Raw genomic sequence first — 18,057 nt, forward strand, 5'->3', positions numbered from 1 at the left:
TAGTCGTTTTCAGCCAATTTTCTGGATTTTTGAAAATTTCACTTTTTTGTGAAAATATCCACTAAATGAGGGAATAATATGTGTGAGGGTAACCCAGGAGAGTGCCAAATGTGTGTGGGTAGAATATATATCCGACGGGGGTAAAATTGAAAAAAGTTGGAAAAAAATTTTTTTTTGGACTAAGTCATTTTTCCGACATTTATCAGACTTTCAGATAGGGGAAATGTCAGTGACCATTACGATTTCAGTTCCATTGCGATTCGCCCAATGAGTCCTTGTAATTTAGTCGTTTTCAGCCAATTTTCTGGATTTTTGAAAATTTCACTTTTTTGAGAAAATATCCACTAAATGAGGGAATAATATGTGTGAGGGTAACCCAGGAGAGTGCCAAATGTGTGTGGGTAGAATATATATCCCACGGGGGTAAAATTGAAAAAAAAATTTTTTTGGACTTAGTCATATTTCTGGCGTTTATCAGACTTTCAGATAGGGGAAATGTCTGTGAGCGTTCCAATTTCAGTTCCAGAGCGATTCGCCCAATGAGTCTTGGATATTTAGTCGTTTTCAGCCAATTTTCTGGATTTTTGAAAATTTCACTTTTTTGTGAAAATATCCACTAAATGAGGGAATAATAAGTGTGAGGGTACCCCAGAAGAGTTCCAAATGTGTGTGGGTAGAATATATATCCAACGGAGGTAAAATTGAAAAAAGTTGAAAAAAAATTTTTTTTGGACTTAGTCATTTTTCTGGCGTTGATCAGACTTTCAGATAGGGGAAATGTCAGTGAGCGTTCCGATTTCAGTTCCAGAGCGATTCGCCCAATGAGTCCTTGATATTTAGTTGTTTTCAGCCAATTTTCTGGATTTTTGAAAATTTCACTTTTTTGTGAAAATATTCACTAAATGAGGGAATAATATGTGAGAGGGTACCCCAGGAGAGTTCTAAATGTGTGTGGGAAGAATATATATCCCACGGGGGTAAAATTGAAAAAAAAATTTTTTTGGACTTAGTCATATTTCTGGCGTTTATCAGACTTTCAGATAGGGGAAATGTCTGTGAGCGTTCCAATTTCAGTTCCAGAGCGATTCGCCCAATGAGTCTTTGATATTTAGTCGTTTTCAGCCAATTTTCTGGATTTTTGAAAATTTCACTTTTTTGTGAAAATATCCACTAAATGAGGGAATAATATGTGTGAGGGTACCCCAGAAGAGTTCCAAATGTGTGTGGGAAGAATATATATCCAACGGAGGTAAAATTGAAAAAAAATTTTTTTTGGACTTAGTCATTATTCTGGCGTTTATCAGACTTTCAGATAGGGGAAATGTCAGTGAGCATTCCGATTTCAGTTCCAGAGCGATTCGCCCAATGAGTCCTTGATATTTAGTCGTTTTCAGCCAATTTTCTGGATTTTTGAAAATTTCACTTTTTTGTGAAAATATCCACTAAATGAGGGAATAATATGTGTGAGGGTAAACCAGGAGAGTTCCAAATGTGTGGGTAGAATATATATCCCACGGGGGTAAAATTGAAAAAAGCTGAAAAAATTTTTTTTTGGACTTAGTCATTTTTCCGGCGTTTATCAGACTTTCAGATACGAGAAATGTCAGTGAGCATTCCGATTTCAGCTCCAGAGCGATTCGCCCAATGAGTCTTTGATATTTAGTCGTTTTCAGCCAATTTTCTGGATTTTTGAAAATTTCACTTTTTTGTGAAAATATCCACTAAATGAGGGAATAATATGTGTGAGGGTAACCCAGGAGAGTGCCAAATGTGTGTGGGTAGAATATATATCCGACGGGGGTAAAATTGAAAAAAGTTGGAAAAAATTTTTTTTTTGGACTAAGTCATTTTTCCGACATTTATCAGACTTTCAGATAGGGGAAATGTCAGTGACCATTACGATTTCAGTTCCACAGCGATTCGCCCAATGAGTCCTTGTTATTTAGTCGTTTTCAGCCAATTTTCTGGATTTTTGAAAATTTCACTTTTTTGTGAAAATATCCACTAAATGAGGGAATAATATGTGTGAGTGTACCCCAGCAGAGCTCTAAATGTATATCGGAAGAATATATATCCCACGGGAGTAAAATTGAAAAAAGTTGAAAAAAATTTTTTTTTTGGGCTTAGTCATTTTTCCGGCGTTTATCAGACTTTCAGATAGGGCAAATGTCTGTGAGTGTTCCAATTTCAGTTCCAGAGCGATTCGCCCAATGAGTCTTTGATATTTAGTCGTTTTCAGCCAATTTTCTGGATTTTTGAAAATTTCACTTTTTTGTGAAAATATCCACTAAATGAGGGAATAATAAGTGTGAGGGTACCCCAGAAGAGATCCAAATGTGTGTGGGTAGAATATATATCCGACGGAGGTAAAATTGAAAAAAGTTGAAAAAATTTTTTTTTTGGACTTAGTCATTTTTCTGGCGTTGATCAGACTTTCAGATAGGGGAAATGTCAGTGAGCGTTCCGATTTCAGCTCCAGAGCGATTCGCCCAATGAGTCCTTGATATTTAGTCGTTTTCAGCCAATTTTCTGGATTTTTGAAAATTTCACTTTTTTGTGAAAATATCCACTAAATGAGGGAATAATATGTGTGAGTGTACCCCAGGAGAGTTCTAAATGTGTGTGGGAAGAATATATATCCCACGGGGGTAAAATTGAAAAAAGTTGAAAAAAATTTTTTTTTGGACTTAGTCATTTTTCTGGTGTTTATCAGACTTTCAGATAGGGGAAATGTCAGTGAGCATTCCGATTTCAGTTCCAGAGCGATTCGCCCAATGAGTCCTTGATATTTAGTCGTTTTCAGCCACTTTTCTGGATTTTTGAAAATTTCACTTTTTTGTGAAAATATCCACTAAATGAGGGAATAATAAGTGTGAGGGTACCCCAGAAGAGTTCCAAATATGTGTGGGTAGAATATATATCCGACGGGGGTAAAATTGAAAAAAGTTGAAAAAAAATTTTTTTTGGACTTAGTCATTTTTCTGGCGTTGATCAGACTTTCAGATAGGGGAAATGTCAGTGAGCGTTCCGATTTCAGCTCCAGAGCGATTCGCCCAATGAGTCCTTGATATTTAGTCGTTTTCAGCCAATTTTCTGGATTTTTGAAAATTTCACTTTTTTGTGAAAATATCCACTAAATGAGGGAATAATATGTGTGAGTGTACCCCAGGAGAGTTCTAAATGTGTGTGGGAAGAATATATATCCCACGGGGGTAAAATTGAAAAAAGTTGAAAAAAATTTTTTTTTGGACTTAGTCATTTTTCTGGTGTTTATCAGACTTTCAGATAGGGGAAATGTCAGTGAGCATTCCGATTTCAGTTCCAGAGCGATTCGCCCAATGAGTCCTTGATATTTAGTCGTTTTCAGCCACTTTTCTGGATTTTTGAAAATTTCACTTTTTTGTGAAAATATCCACTAAATGAGGGAATAATATGTGTGAAGGTACCCCAGGAGAGTTTCAAATGTGTGTGGGTAGAATATATATACCACGGGGGTAAAATTGAAAAAAGCTGAAAAAATTTTTTTTTGGACTTAGTCATTTTTCCGGCGTTTATCAGACTTTCAGATAGGGGAAATGTCAGTGAGCGTTCCGATTTCAGTTCCAGAGCGATTTCCCCAATGAGTCCTTGATATTTAGTTGTTTTCAGCCAATTTTCTGGATTTTTGAAAATTTCACTTTTTTGTGAAAATATTCACTAAATGAGGGAATAATATGTGTGAGGGTACCCCAGGAGAGTTCTAAATGTGTGTGGGAAGAATATATATCCCACGGGGGTAAAATTGAAAAAAGTTGAAAAAAAATTTTTTTTGGACTATTTTTCCGCCGTTTATCAGACTTTCAGATACGAGAAATGTCAGTGAGCGTTCCGATTTCAGCTCCAGAGCGATTCGCCCAATGAGTCCTTGATATTTAGTCGTTTTCAGCCAATTTTCTGGATTTTTGAAAATTTCACTTTTTTGTGAAAATATCCACTAAATGAGGGAATAATATGTGTGAGGGTAACCCAGGAGAGTTCCAAATGTGTGTGGGAAGAATATATATCCCACGGGGGTAAAATTGAAAAAAGTTGAAAAAATTTATTTTTTGGACTTAGTCATTTTTCCGGCGTTTATCATACCTTCAGATAGGGGAAATGTCAGTGAGCGTTCCGATTTCAGTTCCAGAGCGATTTGCCCAATGAGTCGTTGTTATTTAGTCGTTTTCAGCCAATTTTCTGGATTTTTGAAAATTTCACTTTTTTGTGAAAATATCCACTAAATGAGGGAATAATATGTGTGAGAGTACCGAAGGAGAGTTCCAAATGTGTGTGGGTAGAATATATATCCCACGGGGGTAAAATTGAAAAAAGTTGAAAAAAAATTTTTTTTGGACTTAGTCATTTTTCCGGCGTTTATCAGACTTTTAGATAGGGGAAATGTCAGTGAGCGTTCCGATTTCAGTTCCATAGCGATTCACCCAATGAGTCCTTGATATTTAGTCGTTTTCAGCCAATTTTCTGGATTTTTGAAAATTTCACTTTTTTGTAAAAATATCCACTAATTGAGGGAATAATATGTGTGAGGGTACCCCAGGAGAGTTTCAAATGTGTGTGGGAAGAATATATATCCCACGGGGGTAAAATTGAATAAAGTAGAAAAAATTTTTTTTTTGGACTTAGTCATTTTTTCGGCGTTTATCAGACTTTCAGATAGGGGAAATGTCAGTGAGCATTCCGATTTCAGTTCCGGAGCGATTTGCCCAATGAGTCTTTGATATTTAGTCGTTTTCAGCCAATTTTCTGGATTTTTGAAAATTTCACTTTTTTGTGAAAATATCCACTAAATGAGGGAATAATATGTGTGAGAGTACCGAAGGAGAGTTCCAAATGTGTGTGGGTAGAATATATATCCCACGGGGGTAAAATTGAAAAAAGTTGAAAAAAAATTTTTTTTGGACTTAGTCATTATTCTGGCGTTTATCAGCCTTTTAGATAGAGGAAATGTCAGTGAGCGTTCCGATTTCAGTTCCAGAGCGATTCGCCGAATGAGTTCTTGATATTTAGTCGTTTTCAGCCAATTTTCTGGATTTTTGAAAATTTCACTTTTTTGTAAAAATATCCACTAATTGAGGGAATAATATGTGTGAGGGTACCCCAGGAGAGTTTCAAATGTGTGTGGGAAGAATATATATCCCACGGGGGTAAAATTGAATAAAGTAGAAAAAATTTTTTTTTTGGACTTAGTCATTTTTTCGGCGTTTATCAGACTTTCAGATAGGGGAAATGTCAGTGAGCATTCCGATTTCAGTTCCGGAGCGATTTGCCCAATGAGTCTTTGATATTTAGTCGTTTTCAGCCAATTTTCTGGATTTTTGAAAATTTCACTTTTTTGTGAAAATATCCACTAAATGAGGGAATAATATGTGTGAGGGTACCGAAGGAGAGTTCCAAATGTGTGTGGGTAGAATGTATATCCCACGGGGGTAAAATTGAAAAAAGTTGAAAAAAAATTTTTTTTGGACTTAGTCATTTTTCCGGCGTTTATCAGACTTTCAGATAGAGGAAATGTCAGTGAGCATTCCGATTTCAGTTCCAGAGCGATTCGCCGAATGAGTCCTTGATATTTAGTCGTTTTCAGCCAATTTTCTGGATTTTTGAAAATTTCACTTTTTTGTGAAAATATCCACTAAATGAGGGAATAATATGTGTGAGGGTACCCCAGGAGAGTTCCAAATGTGTGTGGAAAGAATATATATCCCACGGGGGTAAAATTGAAAAAAGTTGAAAAAAAATTTTTTTTGGACTTAGTCATTTTTCCGGCGTTTATCAGACTTTTAGATAGGGGAAATGGCAGTGAGCATTCCAATTTCAGTTCCAGAGCGATTCACCCAATGAGTCCTTGATATTTAGTCATTTTCAGCCAATTTTCTGGATTTTTGAAAATTTCACTTTTTTGTGAAAATATCCACTAAATGAGGGAATAATATGTGTGAGGGTACCCCAGGAGAGTTCCAAATGTTTGTGGGTAGAATATATATCCCACGGGGGTAAAATTGAATAAAGTAGAAAAATTTTTTTTTTTGGACTTAGTCATTTTTCCGGCGTTTATCAGACTTTCAGATAGGGGAAATGTCAGTGAGCATTCCGATTTCAGTTCCAGAGCGATTCGCCCAATGAGTCCTTGTTATTTAGTCGTTTTCAGCCAATTTTCTGGATTTTTGAAAATTTCACTTTTTTGTGAAAATATCCACTAAATGAGGGAATAATATGTGTGAGGGTACCGAAGGAGAGTTCCAAATGTGTGTGGGTAGAATGTATATCCCACGGGGGTAAAATTGAAAAAAGTTGAAAAAAAATTTTTTTTGGACTTAGTCATTTTTCCGGCGTTTATCAGACTTTCAGATAGAGGAAATGTCAGTGAGCATTCCGATTTCAGTTCCAGAGCGATTCGCCGAATGAGTCCTTGATATTTAGTCGTTTTCAGCCAATTTTCTGGATTTTTGAAAATTTCACTTTTTTGTGAAAATATCCACTAAATGAGGGAATAATATGTGTGAGGGTACCCCAGGAGAGTTCCAAATGTGTGTGGAAAGAATATATATCCCACGGGGGTAAAATTGAAAAAAGTTGAAAAAAAATTTTTTTTGGACTTAGTCATTTTTCCGGCGTTTATCAGACTTTTAGATAGGGGAAATGGCAGTGAGCATTCCAATTTCAGTTCCAGAGCGATTCACCCAATGAGTCCTTGATATTTAGTCATTTTCAGCCAATTTTCTGGATTTTTGAAAATTTCACTTTTTTGTGAAAATATCCACTAAATGAGGGAATAATATGTGTGAGAGTACCCCAGGAGAGTTCCAAATGTTTGTGGGTAGAATATATATCCCACGGGGGTAAAATTGAATAAAGTAGAAAATTTTTTTTTTTTGGACTTAGTCATTTTTTCGGCGTTTATCAGACTTTCAGATAGGGGAAATGTCAGTGAGCATTCCGATTTCAGTTCCAGAGCGATTCGCCCAATGAGTCCTTGTTATTTAGTCGTTTTCAGCCAATTTTCTGGATTTTTGAAAATTTCACTTTTTTGTGAAAATATCCACTAAATGAGGGAATAATATGTGTGAGAGTACCGAAGGAGAGTTCCAAATGTGTGTGGGTAGAATATATATCCCACGGGGGTAAAATTGAAAAAAGTTGAAAAAAAATTTTTTTTGGACTTAGTCATTATTCTGGCGTTTATCAGACTTTTAGATAGAGGAAATGTCAGTGAGCGTTCCGATTTCAGTTCCAGAGCGATTCGCCGAATGAGTCCTTGATATTTAGTCGTTTTCAGCCAATTTTCTGGATTTTTGAAAATTTCACTTTTTTGTGAAAATATCCACTAAATGAGGGAATAATATGTGTGAGGGTACCCCAGGAGAGTTCCAAATGTGTGTGGGTAGAATATATTTCCGACGGGGGTAAAATTGAAAAAAGTTGAAAAAAAATTTTTTTTGGACTTAGTCATTTTTCCGACGTTTATCAGACTTTCAGATAGGGGAAATGTCAGTGAGCATTCCGATTTCAGTTCCAGAGCGATTCGCCCAATGAGTCCTTGTTATTTAGTCGTTTTCAGCCAATTTTCTGGATTTTTGAAAATTTCACTTTTTTGTGAATATATCAACTAAATGAGGGAATAATATGTGTGAGGGTACCCCAGGAGAGTTCCAAATGTGTGTGGGAAGAATATATATCCCACGGGGGTAAAATTGAAAAAAGTTGAAAAAAATTTTTTTTTGGACTTAGTCATTTTTCCGGCGTTTATCAGACTTTCAGATAGGGGAAATGGCAGTGAGCATTCCGATTTCAGTTCCAGAGCGATTCGCCCAATGAGTCCTTGTTATTTAGTCGTTTTCAGCCAATTTTCTGGATTTTTGAAAATTTCACTTTTTTGTGAAAATATCCACTAAATGAGGGAATAATATGTGTGAGAGTACCGAAGGAGAGTTCCAAATGTGTGTGGGTAGAATATATATCCCACGGGGGTAAAATTGAAAAAAGTTGAAAAAAAATTTTTTTTGGACTTAGTCATTATTCTGGCGTTTATCAGACTTTTAGATAGAGGAAATGTCAGTGAGCGTTCCGATTTCAGTTCCAGAGCGATTCGCCGAATGAGTCCTTGATATTTAGTCGTTTTCAGCCAATTTTCTGGATTTTTGAAAATTTCACTTTTTTGTGAAAATATCCACTAAATGAGGGAATAATATGTGTGAGGGTACCCCAGGAGAGTTCCAAATGTGTGTGGAAAGAATATATATCCCACGGGGGTAAAATTGAAAAAAGTTGAAAAAAAATTTTTTTTGGACTTAGTCATTTTTCCGGCGTTTATCAGACTTTTAGATAGGGTAAATGGCAGTGAGCATTCCAATTTCAGTTCCAGAGCGATTCACCCAATGAGTCCTTGATATTTAGTCATTTTCAGCCAATTTTCTGGATTTTTGAAAATTTCACTTTTTTGTGAAAATATCCACTAAATGAGGGAATAATATGTGTGAGGGTACCCCAGGAGAGTTCCAAATGTTTGTGGGTAGAATATATATCCCACGGGGGTAAAATTGAATAAAGTAGAAAAATTTTTTTTTTTGGACTTAGTCATTTTTCCGGCGTTTATCAGACTTTCAGATAGGGGAAATGTCAGTGAGCATTCCGATTTCAGTTCCAGAGCGATTCGCCCAATGAGTCCTTGTTATTTAGTCGTTTTCAGCCAATTTTCTGGATTTTTGAAAATTTCACTTTTTTGGGAAAATATCCACTAAATGAGGGAATAATATGTGTGAGGGTACCCCAGGAGAGTTCCAAATGTGTGTGGGAAGAATATATATCCCACGGGGGTAAAATTGAAAAAAGTTGAAAAAATTTTTTTTTTGGACTTAGTCATTTTTCCGGCGTTTATCAGACTTTTAGATAGGGGAAATGGCAGTGAGCATTCCGATTTCAGTTCCAGAGCGATTCACCCAATGAGTCCTTGATATTTAGTCATTTTCAGCCAATTTTCTGGATTTTTGAAAATTTCACTTTTTTGTGAAAATATCCACTAAATGAGGGAATAATATGTGTGAGGGTACCCCAGGAGAGTTCCAAATGTTTGTGGGTAGAATATATATCCCACGGGGGTAAAATTGAATAAAGTAGAAAAATTTTTTTTTGTGGACTTAGTCATTTTTTCGGCGTTTATCAGACTTTCAGATAGGGGAAATGTCAGTGAGCATTCCGATTTCAGTTCCAGAGCGATTCGCCCAATGAGTCCTTGTTATTTAGTCGTTTTCAGCCAATTTTCTGGATTTTTGAAAATTTCACTTTTTTGTGAAAATATCCACTAAATGAGGGAATAATATGTGTGAGGGTACCGAAGGAGAGTTCCAAATGTGTGTGGGTAGAATGTATATCCCACGGGGGTAAAATTGAAAAAAGTTGAAAAAAAATTTTTTTTGGACTTAGTCATTTTTCCGGCGTTTATCAGACTTTCAGATAGAGGAAATGTCAGTGAGCATTTCGATTTCAGTTCCAGAGCGATTCGCCGAATGAGTCCTTGATATTTAGTCGTTTTCAGCCAATTTTCTGGATTTTTGAAAATTTCACTTTTTTGTGAAAATATCCACTAAATGAGGGAATAATATGTGTGAGGGTACCCCAGGAGAGTTCCAAATGTGTGTGGAAAGAATATATATCCCACGGGGGTAAAATTGAAAAAAGTTGAAAAAAAATTTTTTTTGGACTTAGTCATTTTTCCGGCGTTTATCAGACTTTTAGATAGGGGAAATGGCAGTGAGCATTCCAATTTCAGTTCCAGAGCGATTCACCCAATGAGTCCTTGATATTTAGTCATTTTCAGCCAATTTTCTGGATTTTTGAAAATTTCACTTTTTTGTGAAAATATCCACTAAATGAGGGAATAATATGTGTGAGGGTACCCCAGGAGAGTTCCAAATGTTTGTGGGTAGAATATATATCCCACGGGGTAAAATTGAATAAAGTAGAAAATTATTTTTTTTTGGACTTAGTCATTTTTTCGGCGTTTATCAGACTTTCAGATAGGGGAAATGTCAGTGAGCATTCCGATTTCAGTTCCAGAGCGATTCGCCCAATGAGTCCTTGTTATTTAGTCGTTTTCAGCCAATTTTCTGGATTTTTGAAAATTTCACTTTTTTGTGAAAATATCCACTAAATGAGGGAATAATATGTGTGAGAGTACCGAAGGAGAGTTCCAAATGTGTGTGGGTAGAATATATATCCCACGGGGGTAAAATTGAAAAAAGTTGAAAAAAAATTTTTTTTGGACTTAGTCATTATTCTGGCGTTTATCAGACTTTTAGATAGAGGAAATGTCAGTGAGCGTTCCGATTTCAGTTCCAGAGCGATTCGCCGAATGAGTCCTTGATATTTAGTCGTTTTCAGCCAATTTTCTGGATTTTTGAAAATTTCACTTTTTTGTGAAAATATCCACTAAATGAGGGAATAATATGTGTGAGGGTACCCCAGGAGAGTTCCAAATGTGTGTGGGTAGAATATATTTCCGACGGGGGTAAAATTGAAAAAAGTTGAAAAAAAATTTTTTTTGGACTTAGTCATTTTTCCGACGTTTATCAGACTTTCAGATAGGGGAAATGTCAGTGAGCATTCCGATTTCAGTTCCAGAGTGATTCGCCCAATGAGTCCTTGTTATTTAGTCGTTTTCAGCCAATTTTCTGGATTTTTGAAAATTTCACTTTTTTGTGAAAATATCCACTAAATGAGGGAATAATATGTGTGAGGGTACCGAAGGAGAGTTCCAAATGTGTGTGGGTAGAATGTATATCCCACGGGGGTAAAATTGAAAAAAGTTGAAAAAAAATTTTTTTTGGACTTAGTCATTTTTCCGGCGTTTATCAGACTTTCAGATAGAGGAAATGTCAGTGAGCATTCCGAATTCAGTTCCAGAGCGATTCGCCGAATGAGTCCTTGATATTTAGTCGTTTTCAGCCAATTTTCTGGATTTTTGAAAATTTCACTTTTTTGTGAATATATCAACTAAATGAGGGAATAATATGTGTGAGGGTACCCCAGGAGAGTTCCAAATGTGTGTGGGAAGAATATATATCCCACGGGGGTAAAATTGAAAAAAGTTGAAAAAAATTTTTTTTTGGACTTAGTCATTTTTCCGGCGTTTATCAGACTTTCAGATAGGGGAAATGGCAGTGAGCATTCCGATTTCAGTTCCAGAGCGATTCGCCCAATGAGTCCTTGTTATTTAGTCGTTTTCAGCCAATTTTCTGGATTTTTGAAAATTTCACTTTTTTGTGAAAATATCCACTAAATGAGGGAATAATATGTGTGAGAGTACCGAAGGAGAGTTCCAAATGTGTGTGGGTAGAATATATATCCCACGGGGGTAAAATTGAAAAAAGTTGAAAAAAAATTTTTTTTGGACTTAGTCATTATTCTGGCGTTTATCAGACTTTTAGATAGAGGAAATGTCAGTGAGCGTTCCGATTTCAGTTCCAGAGCGATTCGCCGAATGAGTCCTTGATATTTAGTCGTTTTCAGCCAATTTTCTGGATTTTTGAAAATTTCACTTTTTTGTGAAAATATCCACTAAATGAGGGAATAATATGTGTGAGGGTACCCCAGGAGAGTTCCAAATGTGTGTGGAAAGAATATATATCCCACGGGGGTAAAATTGAAAAAAGTTGAAAAAAATTTTTTTTTGGACTTAGTCATTTTTCTGGCGTTTATCAGACTTTTAGATAGGGGAAATCGCAGTGAGCATTCCAATTTCAGTTCCAGAGCGATTCACCCAATGAGTCCTTGATATTTAGTCATTTTCAGCCAATTTTCTGGATTTTTGAAAATTTCACTTTTTTGTGAAAATATCCACTAAATGAGGGAATAATATGTGTGAGGGTACCCCAGGAGAGTTCCAAATGTTTGTGGGTAGAATATATATCCCACGGGGGTAAAATTGAATAAAGTAGAAAAATTTTTTTTTTTGGACTTAGTCATTTTTCCGGCGTTTATCAGACTTTCAGATAGGGGAAATGTCAGTGAGCATTCCGATTTCAGTTCCAGAGCGATTCGCCCAATGAGTCCTTGTTATTTAGTCGTTTTCAGCCAATTTTCTGGATTTTTGAAAATTTCACTTTTTTGGGAAAATATCCACTAAATGAGGGAATAATATGTGTGAGGGTACCCCAGGAGAGTTCCAAATGTTTGTGGGTAGAATATATATCCCACGGGGGTAAAATTGAATAAAGTAGAAAAATTTTTTTTTGTGGACTTAGTCATTTTTTCGGCGTTTATCAGACTTTCAGATAGGGGAAATGTCAGTGAGCATTCCGATTTCAGTTCCAGAGCGATTCGCCCAATGAGTCCTTGTTATTTAGTCGTTTTCAGCCAATTTTCTGGATTTTTGAAAATTTCACTTTTTTGTGAAAATATCCACTAAATGAGGGAATAATATGTGTGAGGGTACCGAAGGAGAGTTCCAAATGTGTGTGGGTAGAATGTATATCCCACGGGGGTAAAATTGAAAAAAGTTGAAAAAAAATTTTTTTTGGACTTAGTCATTTTTCCGGCGTTTATCAGACTTTCAGATAGAGGAAATGTCAGTGAGCATTCCGATTTCAGTTCCAGAGCGATTCGCCGAATGAGTCCTTGATATTTAGTCGTTTTCAGCCAATTTTCTGGATTTTTGAAAATTTCACTTTTTTGTGAAAATATCCACTAAATGAGGGAATAATATGTGTGAGGGTACCCCAGGAGAGTTCCAAATGTGTGTGGAAAGAATATATATCCCACGGGGGTAAAATTGAAAAAAGTTGAAAAAAAATTTTTTTTGGACTTAGTCATTTTTCCGGCGTTTATCAGACTTTTAGATAGGGGAAATGGCAGTGAGCATTCCAATTTCAGTTCCAGAGCGATTCACCCAATGAGTCCTTGATATTTAGTCATTTTCAGCCAATTTTCTGGATTTTTGAAAATTTCACTTTTTTGTGAAAATATCCACTAAATGAGGGAATAATATGTGTGAGGGTACCCCAGGAGAGTTCCAAATGTTTGTGGGTAGAATATATATCCCACGGGGGTAAAATTGAATAAAGTAGAAAATTTTTTTTTTTTGGACTTAGTCATTTTTTCGGCGTTTATCAGACTTTCAGATAGGGGAAATGTCAGTGAGCATTCCGATTTCAGTTCCAGAGCGATTCGCCCAATGAGTCCTTGTTATTTAGTCGTTTTCAGCCAATTTTCTGGATTTTTGAAAATTTCACTTTTTTGTGAAAATATCCACTAAATGAGGGAATAATATGTGTGAGAGTACCGAAGGAGAGTTCCAAATGTGTGTGGGTAGAATATATATCCCACTGGGGTAAAATTGAAAAAAGTTGAAAAAAAATTTTTTTTGGACTTAGTCATTATTCTGGCATTTATCAGACTTTTAGATAGAGGAAATGTCAGTGAGCGTTCCGATTTCAGTTCCAGAGCGATTCGCCGAATGAGTCCTTGATATTTAGTCGTTTTCAGCCAATTTTCAGTATTTTTGAAAATTTCACTTTTTTGTGAAAATATCCACTAAATGAGGGAATAATATGTGTGAGGGTACCCCAGGAGAGTTCCAAATGTGTGTGGGTAGAATATATATCCCACGGGGGTAAAATTGAAAAAAGTTGAAAAAAATTTTTTTTTGGACTTAGTCATTATTCTGGCGTTTATCAGACTTTCAGATAGGGGAAATGTCAGTGAGCGTTCCGATTTCAGTTCCAGAGCGATTCGCCAAATGAGTCCTTGATATTTAGTCGTTTTCAGCCAATTTTCTGGATTTTTGAAAATTTCACTTTTTTGTGAAAATATCCACTAAATGAGGGAATAATATGTGTGAGGGTACCCCAGGAGAGTTCCAAATGTGTGTGGGTAGAATATATATCCGACGGGGGTAAAATTGAAAAAAGTTGAAAAAAAATTTTTTTTGGACTTAGTCGTTTTTCCGACGTTTATCAGACTTTCAGATAGGGGAAATGTCAGTGAGCATTCCGATTTCAGTTCCAGAGTGATTCGCCCAATGAGTCCTTGTTATTTAGTTGTATTCAGCCAATTTTCTGGATTTTTGAAAATTTCACTTTTTTGTAAAAATATCCACTAAATGAGGGAATAATATGTGTGAGAGTACCGAAGGAGAGTTTCAAATGTGTGTGGGTAGAATATATATCCCACGGGGGTAAAATTGAAAACAGTTGAAAAAAATTTTTTTTTGGACTTAGTAATTTTTCCGGCGTTTATCAGACTTTCAGATAGAGGAAATGTCAGTGAGCATTCCGATTTCAGTTCCAGAGCGATTCGCCCAATGAGTCCTTGTTATTTAGTCGTTTTCAGCCAATTTTCTGGATTTTTGAAAATTTCACTTTTTTGTGAAAATATCCACTAAATGAGGGAATAATATGTGTGAGGGTACCGAAGGAGAGTTCCAAATGTGTGTGGGTAGAATGTATATCCCACGGGGGTAAAATTGAAAAAAGTTGAAAAAAATTTTTTTTTGGACTTAGTCATTTTTCCGGCGTTTATCAGACTTTCAGATAGAGGAAATGTCAGTGAGCATTCCGATTTCAGTTCCAGAGCGATTCGCCGAATGAGTCCTTGATATTTAGTCGTTTTCAGCCAATTTTCTGGATTTTTGAAAATTTCACTTTTTTGTGAATATATCAACTAAATGAGGGAATAATATGTGTGAGGGTACCCCAGGAGAGTTCCAAATGTGTGTGGGAAGAATATATATCCCACGGGGGTAAAATTGAAAAAAGTTGAAAAAAATTTTTTTTTGGACTTAGTCATTTTTCCGGCGTTTATCAGACTTTTAGATAGGGGAAATGGCAGTGAGCATTCCAATTTCAGTTCCAGAGCGATTCACCCAATGAGTCCTTGATATTTAGTCATTTTCAGCCAATTTTCTGGATTTTTGAAAATTTCACTTTTTTGTGAATATATCCACTAAATGAGGGAATAATATGTGTGAGGGTACCCCAGGAGAGTTCCAAATGTTTGTGGGTAGAATATATATCCCACGGGGGTAAAATTGAATAAAGTAGAAAAATTTTTTTCTTTGGACTTAGTCATTTTTTCGGCGTTTATCAGACTTTCAGATAGGGGAAATGTCAGTGAGCATTCCGATTTCAGTTCCAGAGCGATTCGCCCAATGAGTCCTTGTTATTTAGTCGTTTTCAGCCAATTTTCTGGATTTTTGAAAATTTCACTTTTTTGTGAAAATATCCACTAAATGAGGGAATAATATGTGTGAGGGTACCCCAGGAGAGTTCCAAATGTGTGTGGAAAGAATATATATCCCACGGGGGTAAAATTGAAAAAAGTTGAAAAAAAATTTTTTTTGGACTTAGTCATTTTTCCGGCGTTTATCAGACTTTTAGATAGGGGAAATGGCAGTGAGCATTCCAATTTCAGTTCCAGAGCGATTCACCCAATGAGTCCTTGATATTTAGTCATTTTCAGCCAATTTTCTGGATTTTTGAAAATTTCACTTTTTTGTGAAAATATCCACTAAATGAGGGAATAATATGTGTGAGGGTACCCCAGGAGAGTTCCAAATGTTTGTGGGTAGAATATATATCCCACGGGGGTAAAATTGAATAAAGTAGAAAATTTTTTTTTTTTGGACTTAGTCATTTTTTCGGCGTTTATCAGACTTTCAGATAGGGGAAATGTCAGTGAGCATTCCGATTTCAGTTCCAGAGCGATTCGCCCAATGAGTCCTTGTTATTTAGTCGTTTTCAGCCAATTTTCTGGATTTTTGAAAATTTCACTTTTTTGGGAAAATATCCACTAAATGAGGGAATAATATGTGTGAGGGTACCAAAGGAGAGTTCCAAATGTGTGTGGGTAGAATATATATCCCATGGGGGTAAAATTGAAAAAAGTTGAAAAAAAATTTTTTTTGGACTTAGTCATTTTTCCGGCGTTTATCAGACTTTCAGATAGGGGAAATGTCAGTGAGCGCTCCGATTTCAGTTCCAGAGCGATTCGCCGAATGAGTCCTTGATATTTAGTCGTTTTTCAGCCAATTTTCAGCATTTTTGAAAATTTCACTTTTTTGTGAAAATATCCACTAAATGAGGGAATAATATGTGTGAGGGTACCCCAGGAGAGTTCCAAATGTGTGTGGGTAGAATATATATCCCACGGGGGTAAAATTGAAAAAAGTTGAAAAAAATTTTTTTTTGGACTTAGTCATTATTCTGGCGTTTATCAGACTTTCAGATAGAGGAAATGTCAGTGAGCATTCCGATTTCAGTTCCAGAGCGATTCGCCGAATGAGTCCTTGATATTTAGTCGTTTTCAGCCAATTTTCTGGATTTTTGAAAATTTCACTTTTTTGTGAATATATCAACTAAATGAGGGAATAATATGTGTGAGGGTACCCCAGGAGAGTTCCAAATGTGTGTGGGAAGAATATATATCCCACGGGGGTAAAATTGAAAAAAGTTGAAAAAAAATTTTTTTTGGACTTAGTCATTTTTCCGGCGTTTATCAGACTTTTAGATAGGGGAAATGGCAGTGAGCATTCCAATTTCAGTTCCAGAGCGATTCACCCAATGAGTCCTTGATATTTAGTCATTTTCAGCCAATTTTCTGGATTTTTGAAAATTTCACTTTTTTGTGAAAATATCCACTAAATGAGGGAATAATATGTGTGAGGGTACCCCAGGAGAGTTCCAAATGTTTGTGGGTAGAATATATATCCCACGGGGGTAAAATTGAATAAAGTAGAAAATTTTTTTTTTTTGGACTTAGTCATTTTTTCGGCGTTTATCAGACTTTCAGATAGGGGAAATGTCAGTGAGCATTCCGATTTCAGTTCCAGAGCGATTCGCCCAATGAGTCCTTGTTATTTAGTCGTTTTCAGCCAATTTTCTGGATTTTTGAAAATTTCCCTTTTTTGGGAAAATATCCACTAAATGAGGGAATAATATGTGTGAGGGTACCAAAGGAGAGTTCCAAATGTGTGTGGGTAGAATATATATCCCATGGGGGTAAAATTGAAAAAAGTTGAAAAAAAATTTTTTTTGGACTTAGTCATTTTTCCGGCGTTTATCAGACTTTCAGATAGGGGAAATGTCAGTGAGCGCTCCGATTTCAGTTCCAGAGCGATTCGCCGAATGAGTCCTTGATATTTAGTCGTTTTCAGCCAATTTTCTGGATTTTTGAAAATTTCACTTTTTTGTAAAAATATCCACTAAATGAGGGAATAATATGTGTGAGAGTACCGAAGGAGAGTTTCAAATGTGTGTGGGTAGAATATATATCCCACGGGGGTAAAATTGAAAAAAGTTGAAAAAAATTTTTTTTTGGATTTAGTCATTATTCTGGCGTTTATCAGACTTTCAGATAGGGGAAATGTCAGTGAGCGTTCCAATTTCAGTTCCAGAGCGATTCGCCGAATGAGTCCTTGATATTTAGTCGTTTTTCAGCCAATTTTCAGTATTTTTGAAAATTTCACTTTTTTGTGAAAATATCCACTAAATGAGGGAATAATATGTGTGAGGGTACCCCAGGAGAGTTCCAAATGTGTGTGGGTAGAATATATATCCCACGGGGGTAAAATTGAAAAAAGTTGAAAAAAATTTTTTTTTGGACTTAGTCATTATTCTGGCGTTTATCAGACTTTCAGATAGGGGAAATGTCAGTGAGCGTTCCGATTTCAGTTCCAGAGCGATTCGCCAAATGAGTCCTTGATATTTAGTCGTTTTCAGCCAATTTTCTGGATTTTTGAAAATTTCACTTTTTTGTGAAAATATCCACTAAATGAGGGAATAATATGTGTGAGGGTACCCCAGGAGAGTTCCAAATGTGTGTGGGTAGAATATATATCCGACGGGGGTAAAATTGAAAAAAGTTGAAAAAAAATTTTTTTTGGACTTAGTCGTTTTTCCGACGTTTATCAGACTTTCAGATAGGGGAAATGTCAGTGAGCATTCCGATTTCAGTTCCAGAGTGATTCGCCCAATGAGTCCTTGTTATTTAGTTGTATTCAGCCAATTTTCTGGATTTTTGAAAATTTCACTT

The sequence above is a fragment of the Phyllobates terribilis genome, unplaced genomic scaffold, assembly GCF_046119375.1.
Source record: "Phyllobates terribilis strain yellow unplaced genomic scaffold, ASM4611937v1 Scaffold_2__4_contigs__length_985480577, whole genome shotgun sequence".
NCBI classification, from domain to species: domain Eukaryota; kingdom Metazoa; phylum Chordata; class Amphibia; order Anura; family Dendrobatidae; genus Phyllobates; species Phyllobates terribilis.